Source organism: Helianthus annuus, chromosome 4, assembly GCF_002127325.2.
Source record: "Helianthus annuus cultivar XRQ/B chromosome 4, HanXRQr2.0-SUNRISE, whole genome shotgun sequence".
Taxonomy (NCBI): Eukaryota; Viridiplantae; Streptophyta; class Magnoliopsida; order Asterales; family Asteraceae; genus Helianthus; species Helianthus annuus.
The window spans coordinates 204,580,116-204,593,130 of record NC_035436.2 but is presented as its reverse complement, the minus strand read 5'-3'; positions in this window follow the sequence as shown (position 1 = coordinate 204,593,130).

The window sequence follows — 13,015 nt, the reverse complement described above, 5'->3', positions numbered from 1 at the left end:
ATCAAATTCCTATATGTAAAGACATTTTTGAAAGCGAAAACAATAACGTTTTTTTATACGAGTTCTTGGCTAACCGAAAATAACCTCCATATTTTAATTTTATCTTTACTTGGTTGATCTTGGACCAACAACATTCTCAAGAAGCATTGGTGATTCTGCCCCACTCTCCCAAGTTGGTGTAAATGAGTTGTTTTTCGTATCATACATATTATCATCTTCCATATCATCCATATTATCGCCTAACAAATAAAAAGAAACCATTTCATCCATATGGGTTGGGTTCCTTTACAAAGTGTGTTTTTCCTACAAAGTGTAAGAAGTGAGCTTAACAATTGGATGAGTGTGTTTGATTGTTGAGATCATCTTGGTGGCATTATGGTAGTATGTGTGTCTTAAAAATAGGTTAATTTAATTGTTTGAGGGGGGGGGGTAAATGTGTCATTCAGCTTGTTTTAAATAAGGAAATAACTACTATACCATAACATCCCCATAATTCTTGCGAGTTCCTCTCTCTACATTCTCTCCTCCAAAACTACTATGTTTTAAATAAGGAAGTAAATGTAATACCATAAACCTCCACGAATTCGAACATGTTGTGTTTTATATTGTGTATTTCACACACCAGAGTATTTTATATTGTATATTTAAGGCACTAGTGTGTCTATGTCGAATCAGACACTACTGTGTTTTATATTATGTATGTCTTACACTGATGTGTTTTATTTGTAAAGGGTGTGTTTAATTATCAAAACTTATATAAAACAATGTTAAGAGCTCATAAACTGATAGTACTATATTTTACTACACTTGATGTTGGATACTAGGGATATGTTTGGCATGGAGCTTTTAGGAGCTTCTAGCTTTAAGCTTTTAAGAAAAAGCTCCTACTAAAAAAAAAATGTCTTGTTTGGTTGAAGGAGCTTTAAGCTTTTAGGTTAGGAGTTTTAAGCTTTTGGTTGAACGCTACTAGTAGCTACAAGCTTTTAGGGAAAAAAATGACTATTTTAACCTCTAAAAATAGGAAACTTTTTAATGCACCAACTTTCTAAATTTTTAGTTATGTCCATTTTTGTCATTTTATATATTTTATTAAAAGCTCCAGCTACTCTACCAAACACCAAATATATCTAAAAAGCTACAGCTACTAACTACCAGTTACAGCTAACAGCTTCCAGCCACCAGCTACCAGCTTCCAGCTTTCAGCTAGCAGCCACCAGCTACTTTTGCCAAACATACCCTAGATGTGTTCAAAGTGTGTTACAGTGATAAAACACAGTTCCAGCGTGAACAACCTCCCAAGAGTGAACTGCGTGAACATATCTTGACCGTCGATTAATATGATCTTGATTTGTTGATGGGGTGGCATGATTGTAATTAATAGGTTATCTTTTATTGTTTTTTTAAATCAAAAGGTAAAAGTGTAATTATGTTAATTGCTTATTAAAATGAGGAAACAATATTATTTCCATAATATTAGATGAAATCCCGTAATAATCTAATTATTTGTTTATTACTTGTTTAGATATCCATTTTAATCAAATAAAAAAAACCCCTTTGCTCCATTCTTCTCTGGCGACGACAGAGGAAGGAAACACCCCATTTTCTCCAATCTTCATCGATGACGGCAGAGGACAAATCTGGTACTTCTTCAACAATCAAAGGTACACATTTGAAAATCTTAATCCTTATATGTTATCGAAACTAACTGCATGTTCTTTTTAGTTCGTTAATGAAGTAAGATCGCAAATGGGAATTAGGGCTTGAATGTTGTGTTATGAAAGTTGTTTATTTACAAATCTTAGTTACAATGGTATGATTTTAAGTAGGAGTCAATCGAATCGGAGTATGATTACGTTGAAGTAGTTAATCGCTGTTCAGTGCTTGAATGTTGTGATGTTGTTCTGTTTTTTATTGAATTGTAAGTATGTTCTTCAATCGATTCAGATTCATAGTACACCTGTGTACGGTTTTGGCAATTCTGTTGATAATTTTGTTAATTCGTGATGTACACCAGTGTATGTAGTGTTAAAATAGTTTTAGATTTGTTTTGTTTATTAATTTTGTAGAATAAAAAGTTTGGTTAAACACAATGAAGGGTTGTGCCATGATTTTAATATGTTAGGTCGTCAGGTGTTGAGTTATATATGATTATGTGGTTTAAGTACACATGTGTACTGGTCGCCCAAAGAAAAAGACAGGGAAAAAAGTTGGGCTTGAAACGGAACTGAACGAAGTTGCCAACACAAATGCGTAAGGATCATAATCTTTTCCGAAAAATGATTGATATTCGATAACAAGACTGATTATATATTTACACGTGTTTACGTGCTCTATTCCCCGAAACACACCCATGTAGTACTACAAATGTTATGTGCAGTACACGTTTTAGTTTGAGTGCGCTATTTGAATAATAGGTCTGTTTACACGGTGTACACATGTGTATACCCATATAGTTGCACATGTGTACTGCTGTGTTCAAATCACTACAACAAGACAATACACATGTGTACTCGACATATATCATACTTTTCGTAAACATGAGCATGTGTTCGAATTTGAAAAATGACCATAATATGCGATGTACACATATTTACTGATGGGTCTGGGTTCGAGAACCGCATATGTGTAGTCGGATTTTTTTTTTTTGGTTAAAAAAATGCGATAGTTTTTTTTTGGACACACAAGGCTAGTTGTCCTTTGTGTCTGATTGGTACACAGGTGTACTCGTATGCTAGTGTAATTGGCAGACATTCGGTTAATTGAAAACATTATTAATTTATTATGACATTTTTTGCAGGAAATTGGTGTTTGAAACGGAGAGTGGCGTTGGGTTGTACCATTTTCAAATGATGGATTTACAACCAAGCAAGTGTGGATTAACGATGGAGTGATAAATAGCTTTGTATCAATGCTAAACTATGAGGAAAAGGAACGAACAAGCGGATCCAATATATTCGGGCATGCTGATAAAGTAAAAGGAACAAAGCCGCGACTGTTCGGCCACACAAATTGTTTTGTAAGTTAAACTGTGTATTATAATTGTGAATACTATGTTAAATTGTGCGTGGCCGATTATTCAAATATACATTGGTTGTTATTTGTGCGTTCAGGTCGAGGATATCTTATGGAATGGGAAATGTGGTTTGGGGTAACAACCGTTAAGTGGGATAGTGGCTTCCCACTTGGGCATGCGGCCAAGAAGGCGTGCTTGACACGTTTGAGGAAGAAGTACGCAATAAATCTAGTAACTTCAAAGGTTAACAAGCACCGTAATCGCGTATTGGCTGAAGCAACTGAACATGACCAGGCGATGGTTTGAGTTTTTCTTATGTATTTGATTAATAAACATGTGGTGATTGGCAAACTAGAATCATTTGACGGTTTGGTATTTTGATATTTTTTGTAAAAGTGAAACTTGACAGGTTTGGTATTTTGATTATTTTGTATGTGTTTGGTTTTTTTATATGTCAGACTACTTGACAGGTTGTTAGTGTACATATTATGGGTTATGTGTACTAAATCTAATTAAGCGTTTTTACAATAAAAAATGAGCAGAGTTATAACGTAGTAAAGTAAGTGCACATGAGTACTTGTTATGTAAATATACAAGTACACCTGTTTACAAACATAGGTGATAATGTCTACGTTACAACAACGGATTGTCCAGGTAGTGTATTCGTATGACCGTTGATTTCCATAGATTTAAACGAACATGTAAGATTTTCGTTGTTTTTGGTCGTTTCAGCAATATTAGAATTATAGTTTACTCATTTTTTTCGTTGAATTAGAGTTTTCAGTCCTCTTTTTTATTGTGTATAATATTTAGCTCCTTCGTACACATGTGTACAGCTGTGTTCTATAGAGAGGAATGTTGTTTATGTGTATAATATTTAGCAGAAAAGTGCACATGTGTACCGATTTTTTTTCTGATTTTTTCAATAGAGATGAATGTTATTTATGTCTATATTGACTTTGTTTAAGACATAATACAAGTGCAGTCAAAGAAAAGAAAAATACTAATTATTAGTGATACCAAGTCTTATTATGTCGCATCAAACAACAAAAAAAAATTATGATTAAACGCTTAAATGAAAATCACAAAACAATAAAAAGAAAAGACTATCCAAATTGTTTCAATTGTTTGTAAATCCAAGAAAATTCTTAGATGTCACTACCGTTATCTTCGCTCTCATCAAAATGGCCATCAGCACTGTACTGGTTTCGTTTCCTACGTCATACACATACTGCTCATCCTCTTCTTCCTCATCATCTTCTTCTATAGACGAATCATCCTTCATTGGTTTACCTTTTTTAAGTGGACAATTCCTTTTATCATGCTTCCTCACCCGTTTGCCACAAAATTACATTTCCTCCTATGTTTTTTGAATTTCTTTTTTGCTATTTCCTTTGGGCCCATTTGGAGTTTCGCAAACGTTACTAGCAACTGACTCTGCACAATTACAATACAAAAAGAATCATTCAAAATAACAAGGACAAACAATGATGCGGGTCTTTAAAGGTTCATTAACTAAGATTATGCTATTTACATGTAACCACCGTATATTATACACATGTGTACTATCGCGTTGGAGTGTATAGAACACAGCAGTACACATGTGTACGACGGAGCTAAATATTATACCCAATAAAAAAGAGGACTGGAAACTCTAATTCAACGAAAAAATGAGTAAACTATAATTCTAATATTGCCGAAACGACCAAAAAACAATGAAACTCTTACGTGTTCGTTTAAATCTATGGAAATCAACGGTCATACGATTGTACTACCTGGACGATCCATTGTTGTAACGCAGACATTATCGCCAACGTTTTGGTTAGAATTATGATTGTCGATTTCTGGGTCGGCCATGAATGAATTACGGTATCACCTGCCGGAAATAATGCAACCATGTTTCAATGTAGACAAAGACACCAATTTAATTACAAAAACATAAAAATCAAGTTCTAAATCAATATTGAAGTTGTTAGTGAAAGAATTTCGCAAACTGAATAACCATTTAGTTAAACAACATGGGCTACGATGATCGCCGGAATAATAGTCCAACTTATCTTCCGATGTCCGGCAGGTGACGGCGACGGCAACAATATTCTGGGGTCGAAAACTTGATAAGTCCGTCGAGATGTCCGGCGAGATGAAGAGGGTGACGTGATGAACGACGGTCGTTTATTATTCTCCGATAGATTAATAACCATTTTATGAAACTGATATTGCAGTTCACGTATGAAATTAATGTATATGAAAAGTTACATTAAAATTAATAACCATTTTAATAAGATTTTAAATTCATAACCATTTTAAGATTTTATGCAAAGTTACAATCTTGCCCTTGTCAAATGGATATGAAATCAATGGTTCAGATCAATTCACGCAGTTCACGCTAGGAAATTTGTTCACGTTTGAACCTAATCCATGTGACGAACTAGTTACTGATAAAACGCAGTGTGACGAACCAGTTACGGATAAAACAAAATGTTGCAGCGATGATATTATTATAATTGATAATCTTCCATTTGAATTAGAGAGATATTCAATTTCCTTAAAAATCTCGTTAGTTAGTTTAGAAGATAATTTCATAATTAAATTAATAATCAAATTACCATCATACCCTTTTAGTTAAAATAATTATTTGTCACATATCACAAAGAGATTGCTTTCTATACTTTATAGGAAAAATTGGCTTTGTACCCAACTTCTAACCACATTCATGTTATCACCTAATAAATAAAAGAAAAGAATTCAATAAAAAGTAAAAAACAATTATTATTTAATATGACAAAAAGAAAAGAAACAAGCTGATGAGTTGAGGTAACATAACGATCCAATGTAGAACCCATCCAAGCCAATAAAATGATAAATTACTCACTAATCAAAACAACATTCAACGCTTGTTCATAAAGCGCTTTAATCGAGAAATACAACCTAAGGATTTGATGGAGATTAATATCAATATTCAAATTTATGGGCATGTGGTTTCCACACTTTTCAATGGTTATATAAGATGTCTTAACTCATAATAAACAAACCGAACAAAAAGCTAGATTCCCTATAGTAAAACATACCTGAACGCACAGAAGGGGAAGAGGATTAGGCGCCCTCACCGAGGAGGAAGGGGATTTGGCGTCGCCTTCTGCTTGTGTGGGCTTCAGCAAAACAAAGTTACAAGAATATGAATATGAATGATTATGAACACATAATGCCCATGTTCCTTATTCTTTGAAGACATGCATGGAACCACTACCTATCATGTTTCACTAAGGGGGTAGGGGTGGTTATCACTCATCACCCATTTATCACTCACAACATCCAATCAAGTTTCGACATGTCATCAACTATTATTCCATCACTCACAACATTTTTTAGTGGAAATGCCCATCACTCACAACTATTTTTAGTGGAAATGCCCATCACTCACCACCACACCCAACAATTTCCCTCACAATAACGGGATTTTATTTTCACGCGTTGAATATGAGGGGTGGCGGTGGTGTTTTGTACAAGTCCACGCGTGAAACTATTTCATCACGCATAAATATCTTGCCACCCCGGGTGGCCTAACTATCATGCATAACTAATTAACAATGCAAACAATTTAAAACATGCTCTAAAAATACGATGACTAATTCCATGCTACAAATATTACGACATCCGAATTAATCCAGTAGCCTTGTGGGCTTCTTATAAGCTCTCTTGGGCTTGCCCATGGGCTCTTCATTAACTTGGGCTGCATCACATTGTTCCAAAGAAACTTGTGTATCGGGCGAAGTTTTGGGTGATTTTTATTACGGTTTTTAGAGTAGTAGACTGTTAGTAGATTGTTTAACAGGAGCGTAATGATTAGCACATAGCAGTGTACATCTATGTGGTGTATGTATTTGCCTATAATAATATCAAAAACAGAAGATAATTCAATTAGTTACCTCAATTTATCAAGTGTTCCAGATCGGAGATCAACGAGTCGGAGATTCCAAATAGTCGGATCAGTTTTTAGCGGCGTTGGTCATGGACCATTGCATCAGAATAGAAGCTGTACAGCTGGAATGCTTTACGGTAACCTGTGGCTTTGTTTTTTGTTTGGCAGCGGACTAATTAAAACTAAAACTAAATGGTAGTAGTCAAAGTAACCAATATTGGCTATAACAGGTTTAACTAGTTTTATGTTAGTTTTAGTTTTTGTTCGCTAGATTCGTATGCTGTTGCTAACAGTCTACGAATTATTATTGTTACTGTAGGCATATGGTGACTCCATACGATTAATGTTCATGTGCCTATGACTTCAGACCTATGTGAGACTGTAATCGCTGATTCACCTCATAAAAAAATCCAGTAGTCTCTCATTATGGGCCATCACATGTGTGTTTATGGTTCTGTTATTTCTTGTGAGTTAGGCTTATTATGTTGTGGGAATAATTGTACCGGTACCTGGTTAGTATTTCAAATGTGTGTAGAAGTGGACATCTTAGCGTTTTCACTTCCCTAAAAAGGAACGTATATTCGATGTCATGTGAGACCCTTTCCGATTCCTATTTGTTTATTTAATCCAGATAAGAAAACCCTCTTTTATACTCATTCGAGTTTGCATCAAATACTCTCACATAGACATAGACACAATAAAAATAAAAAAAAAATAAAAAAATTAGATGGTGACTTGTTATTCATTGAGAAGTAAATATGCAATACAAAGAAACTTCTATATATAAGGTATTAATTATACATTGTTAAGCAAAATAGAACACAAAGCAAAGACGGAAAAGAGTCTTTTTCCATTTATTTTTGTTCATACTTATATTACTATGCCATGCCTTATACCGGCTTATTAATTGGTTACTTAAAGACATGGATTTATTGTTGCATATAACTCAAGAGTTTCTATGGATGCGCTTGTGTTGCTGTGACTTCTACTGCTGGTTTTCCGGAGCAACATATACATGAATTAGGACTACGCGGGCACTTGCATGGATGACATTGAACGGTAGGCTTGCCACGTTTTGGTGCACAGTTACGACAGCCAATTTCCTTAGCTGCTTGTGCTTCTACATCAACGGAAACGAGAAGAAGAAGGATAACTGCAAAAGCCAAAAACGAGTTAATCTTCATTTTATTAGCTTCAAAAGAAGTAAGTTGCGTTCGTTGGTGATGATGTGAAGATGGTGAATGTACGAGCTTGTATTTATAGATACATTGTATCCATCTAACGTATGATGACTTGGCTTCTATTTATGGTGAATGTACGTTTGGGCATCTGTTTATAGTAAACCCAGAGTTGATCTTCATTTTAGCAGCCGGCGGAAGTCTTCATTTAGTAACACGAAGAAAAGGAAGACAGGTGTGATGAAAGGTTCTAGTCAAACATTTAGACTCTTTTTTTGTTGCTTTCTAAAAGTGTAAAAATTCGATAAGTGAAACGTAGACCTTGGGCTAGTGATTGAGAAATACATGTGGAAAGATCGGGGGGGGGGGGGGGGGGGTGTTTAGAAATTAAAAATAAGAGTGATACGCGAGGAACAATATAATACAAAATTGTTTGTTAAAAGCATGTTAATCTCTACAATATTAACCTACTCCTATCAAGTATCAACCCACTCTAAAATACCATTTTAAGTGTCATGATTATTTATAACTTGTTTTTATAACTGATAAATAAGTAACAAAATATCAAATACAAAGAAAAAACAGTGACCCAGTTAAGACAACATAGTCAGGCCAATTGGGGCAATACGCGGTTTCTCGATTTAGAGAGCGTGGTAATCTTATACATGAATTCACCGTTCAAAAAAAAGTATTTGATTTACCGGAACATTCGTGATGAAACTGTTGGGGTTAGGTCTGACAGAAGAAAAGACATTCAAAATATTGATCAAGATTTTCCAAGAAGATTTATATTGTTTAAATCAATCCTTAGTGAGATTTTCATCTGAAAAATTCTCTAAGATTGATTAAATCCCTAGCGGTTGTTCTCATTACGCGTTTAGCTTTGTTGTGTGTGCAGATGTGGCATTCGAACAACTAAAGGCAAATAGAATGTGTCAGATAACAAGTTGTGGAGTGACGGCATGACATGGATGCAATCAGAGGATAAGATTATTAAGTTGCAGTTGACCATTCATCAACACCACAAGCATCTGAAACTTTGTAGGTCAAAGATTCACGAGCATTTTAATGAACTTTGTAATGTTGCTCTGCTGAAATCAATATAAGTGAATGTTTAAAATGATATCCTTCTAGGAATTGGTTTGTGTGTTCACCAACAAGGAATTGGTTTCTCTAAGATCCTCGTTAGGGACCTACGGTATCCAAAGTCCGTTGAACCATTTTATTTGAGGCAATATAGTCGTCCATTTTGAATTTAGTTGATGAACTATTTGTTTGGTTCATTCAGCCCACGAGTTCGGTGTAGTGTTCAAGCACAGCCATCAATAAATTATCTTTTTATATTGATTTCCTTTTCTCCGTTTTTTAGAGCAATGAACTCATGCTATAGCTAAAGCTACTTCTTCTGTGGTTGTGCAAACAAAATATCATATAGCTTTTCTTCTCTACTCAGTTCTATGTGTATTAAACATACGAGATTACAATATATTGTCACAATTTAGGAAAGAGGAAGAAAATTACCTCTATATTAATTAACAAAATTAAGCCCCCTCACAATATTACTGTTCAATTTCTACTTCTTTCTATTGGTCACAACTTAATTTCTCTTTCTTTTTATTGAATAAATGATATGATTTAGTGATATTGCACTTGTATGTATGTTGAATTGGAATTATTGATGACAATTTTAGTTTTGGTATTGTACATACTTACAAATTAATTAACAAAATTAAGCCCCCTCGCAATATTACTATTCAATTTCTACTTCTTTCTATTGGTCACAACTTAATTTCTCTTTTTTTTATTGAATAAATGATATGATTTAGTGATATTGCACTTGTATGTATGTTGAATTGGAATTATTGATGACAATTTTAGTTTTGGTATTGTACATACTTACAAAATGTGAATGTATTCACATTTTCGTTGCTAATTATATAGAGTAAATTACTTTTTGAGTCCTTTTGTTTTAATGGTTTTAATCATTTAAGTCCAAAGTCAAAATGTTTAACCAACTGTGTCCCTAGACCTAGACGCTTTTTATAACCATTTGAGTCCTTTTGAGTCCAATTTTTTAAACAAAATTGGATTTAAACTGTTACAAAATGAACAAAATTAGACTCAAAACGTTATAAAATAAATGGCTAGAAACTCACGGCGTTAAACTTTTTTATTTTGAACTCAAGTGGTTAAAACCATTAAAACATAGGGACTCAAAAAGTAATTTACTCAATTATATAAAAAAGACAATTCAACACAATAGGATATATATTCGGTTTTTTATGATTCTTAAAAATCTAAATGGTAATTATATTAGTTAAAACGTTATATTAATAAATTTTCTATACTTGGAGAAGTGTTGCCTCTTTATCATATATGTACCTAAATTACGTGTATAATTATAGGTCCGCTGCAACGCACGGGTTCCCAAAACTCGTTGATTCATTCTGCTCGATCACAGCCAAAAGCCAGGTAGTTTTTAACCATGGTTTCTGAAAACTATATATTCAAAATTAACACTTTTTTTCAAATTTGTTGTCAGTCACAAAACATAAACTTCTAAAATTTGTTTTTAATCACTACATGATACTTTTACGCATCGTTCCAAATTTTCAATTGATATATGTAAATGCTTGTTTTTATGATGTAATTTTGTTATATAAAATATCGTAGAAAAAAGTTATGGATACATATGTAAAGTATATAACATGTAATTGATTTATTTATATTAATGGTAATCTAATCTAATTGCATGTCATAAACTAAAATCTAATAAGAAGTGCAATCAAGGATACATAAAGCACATCCTTGGGCCATACTGTCTCGTGTGAGACCCTTCACAATTCCTATTTTTATAACTAATAGAATTAAGACTACCTTCTTTTATGCTCTTTTGAGTTTTAATCAAATACTCTTCACACGGGAAATACAAGAATTAACTTGATGGTACCAAATATATAGAACACAAAGCAAAGGTGGAAGAATGACTTTTTTCCACTTATTTCTTATTCATACTTGTATTACTATGCAACGTACTGGTTTACACATTAACTACTTAAAACACATGGATTTATTCTTGCATATAGTTCTGCAACATGCAAAACGTTTACCAGCAGCACAATTGCATGTAATGCAATTAGCTGCTTGTGCTTCTACATGAACGTAAACGAGAAGAAGAAGAAGAAGTGCAAAAGCAAAACACCAGTTGATCTTCATTTTATCACCCTCAAAAGAAGTAAGTTGCGTCCATTGGTGATGATGTGAAGATGGTGAATGTTTTGGCTTGTATTTATAGTGAACTCAGGCTTGTGTCTCGTCATTTGAGATAAACATCTAACGTATCTGTTCAGCATACGATCACTCGGTGTCAGGCTTCTGGCTGTGGCAGCGGCAGGTGTCTTCATTTAGTAACACATGGAAACAAAAGACAGGTGTGAGCCAGGGTTCTTTAATGCACACAAATGTTGAAAGTGTTTTAAAACAAAACTAGATGCTAAAACCTTGTTGGCTGTTTTCCTGTCTTGGCTGAGATGAGTGTTTGTGTTTTGGGTAAGGGGACTAGGGGTGGTTCACTAGTGATAGAATCTATCACTCCCACTATCCAATCAAGTCATGCCATGTGCACAACCAATATTCTATCACTAGTGATAGAAATGTAGGGGGGTGGTATCACTAGTGATGAGATTCCAATGTACAAGTATTAATACCCAATGTACAAGTTAATACACATTCATTGATCAAGTTCAACGCGTTATACGTTTAACGCGTTTTCAAAATAACGCGTGATATGTAGGGGAGGCGGCGGTGTATAACTCCGTTATAAAGTTCATCACGTGAATTAACTGACCCACCCCGGGTCCTCTAATAAAGTGTTTGTGTTTTTAATGTAATCTTAAACTATAAGGGGACCCGGGGTGGTTCACTAGTGATGGGTTCTAGTGATGGGAGCACCCAATCAAATCATGCCATGTCAGCACCCAATATTCTAGTGATAGTGATAGAAATGTAGTGGGGGTGGTATCACTAGTGATGGGGATTCCAATATACAAGTATTAATGCACAATGTACAAGTCATACCCTATCAAAACTCAAAAGTTTAACGCGTAATGGTGGTAACGCGTTATGTTTATAACGCGTGGTGAAAGAGGTGGCGGCGGTGTATGATTTGAGTTTAACGCGTGATACTATATGATCACGCAGGTGCCCCGTGTGCTCTAAGTGTTAAAGATTACATTAAAAATGTTAACGTTGGAAACAATATATGAAAAAAAATTAAATTAAAATTAAAAGCATACACCTGTATAATATTAACCAACTTCCTTCAATGGTTATATAACTTATTTTTAAACTATATATGAATTGGTTGTTGCACTTGGTTCAACCATTGATAAATACGCAATAGTAAGGAAATATCAGGATTCCGTTCCAAACCACTTCGCTTCGTCTAGATTGTTGCTTTAGCCGAACATTGCTTCGATCTGCACATAATGTTGTTTAATGAAGCTGTAGGGAGACTCAAGACATTCAAAGAATGGATCAAAGGGCGAGATGGTTCACATGTGAAATATAGCAAACTTTTGTTTGCCCGCTTTGAAGGGAACTCAAGGCAACAAGGTTGAGGTCGGGATAATAACCGTTTTAGAGGCTAAAGAAGCCGGGATCCAACTGACCGGAAAGAGAACTCAAATATCATAACAACAAAACTCATGTTTCAAACGAAGCGAATCTTGCTCAATGTAGGAAATATGACCATTACAATTCCGAATGCCTAAAATCGAAAAACAAACCCTTTTCCTTAATGAAGAAAAAGGTGATGCCAAAATGCATGATTAGAACCACTTTTATGTATAAAACCAAAGTAACCATATGACATGTGTTAGAACCCACTTTTATGAACTAAACTAA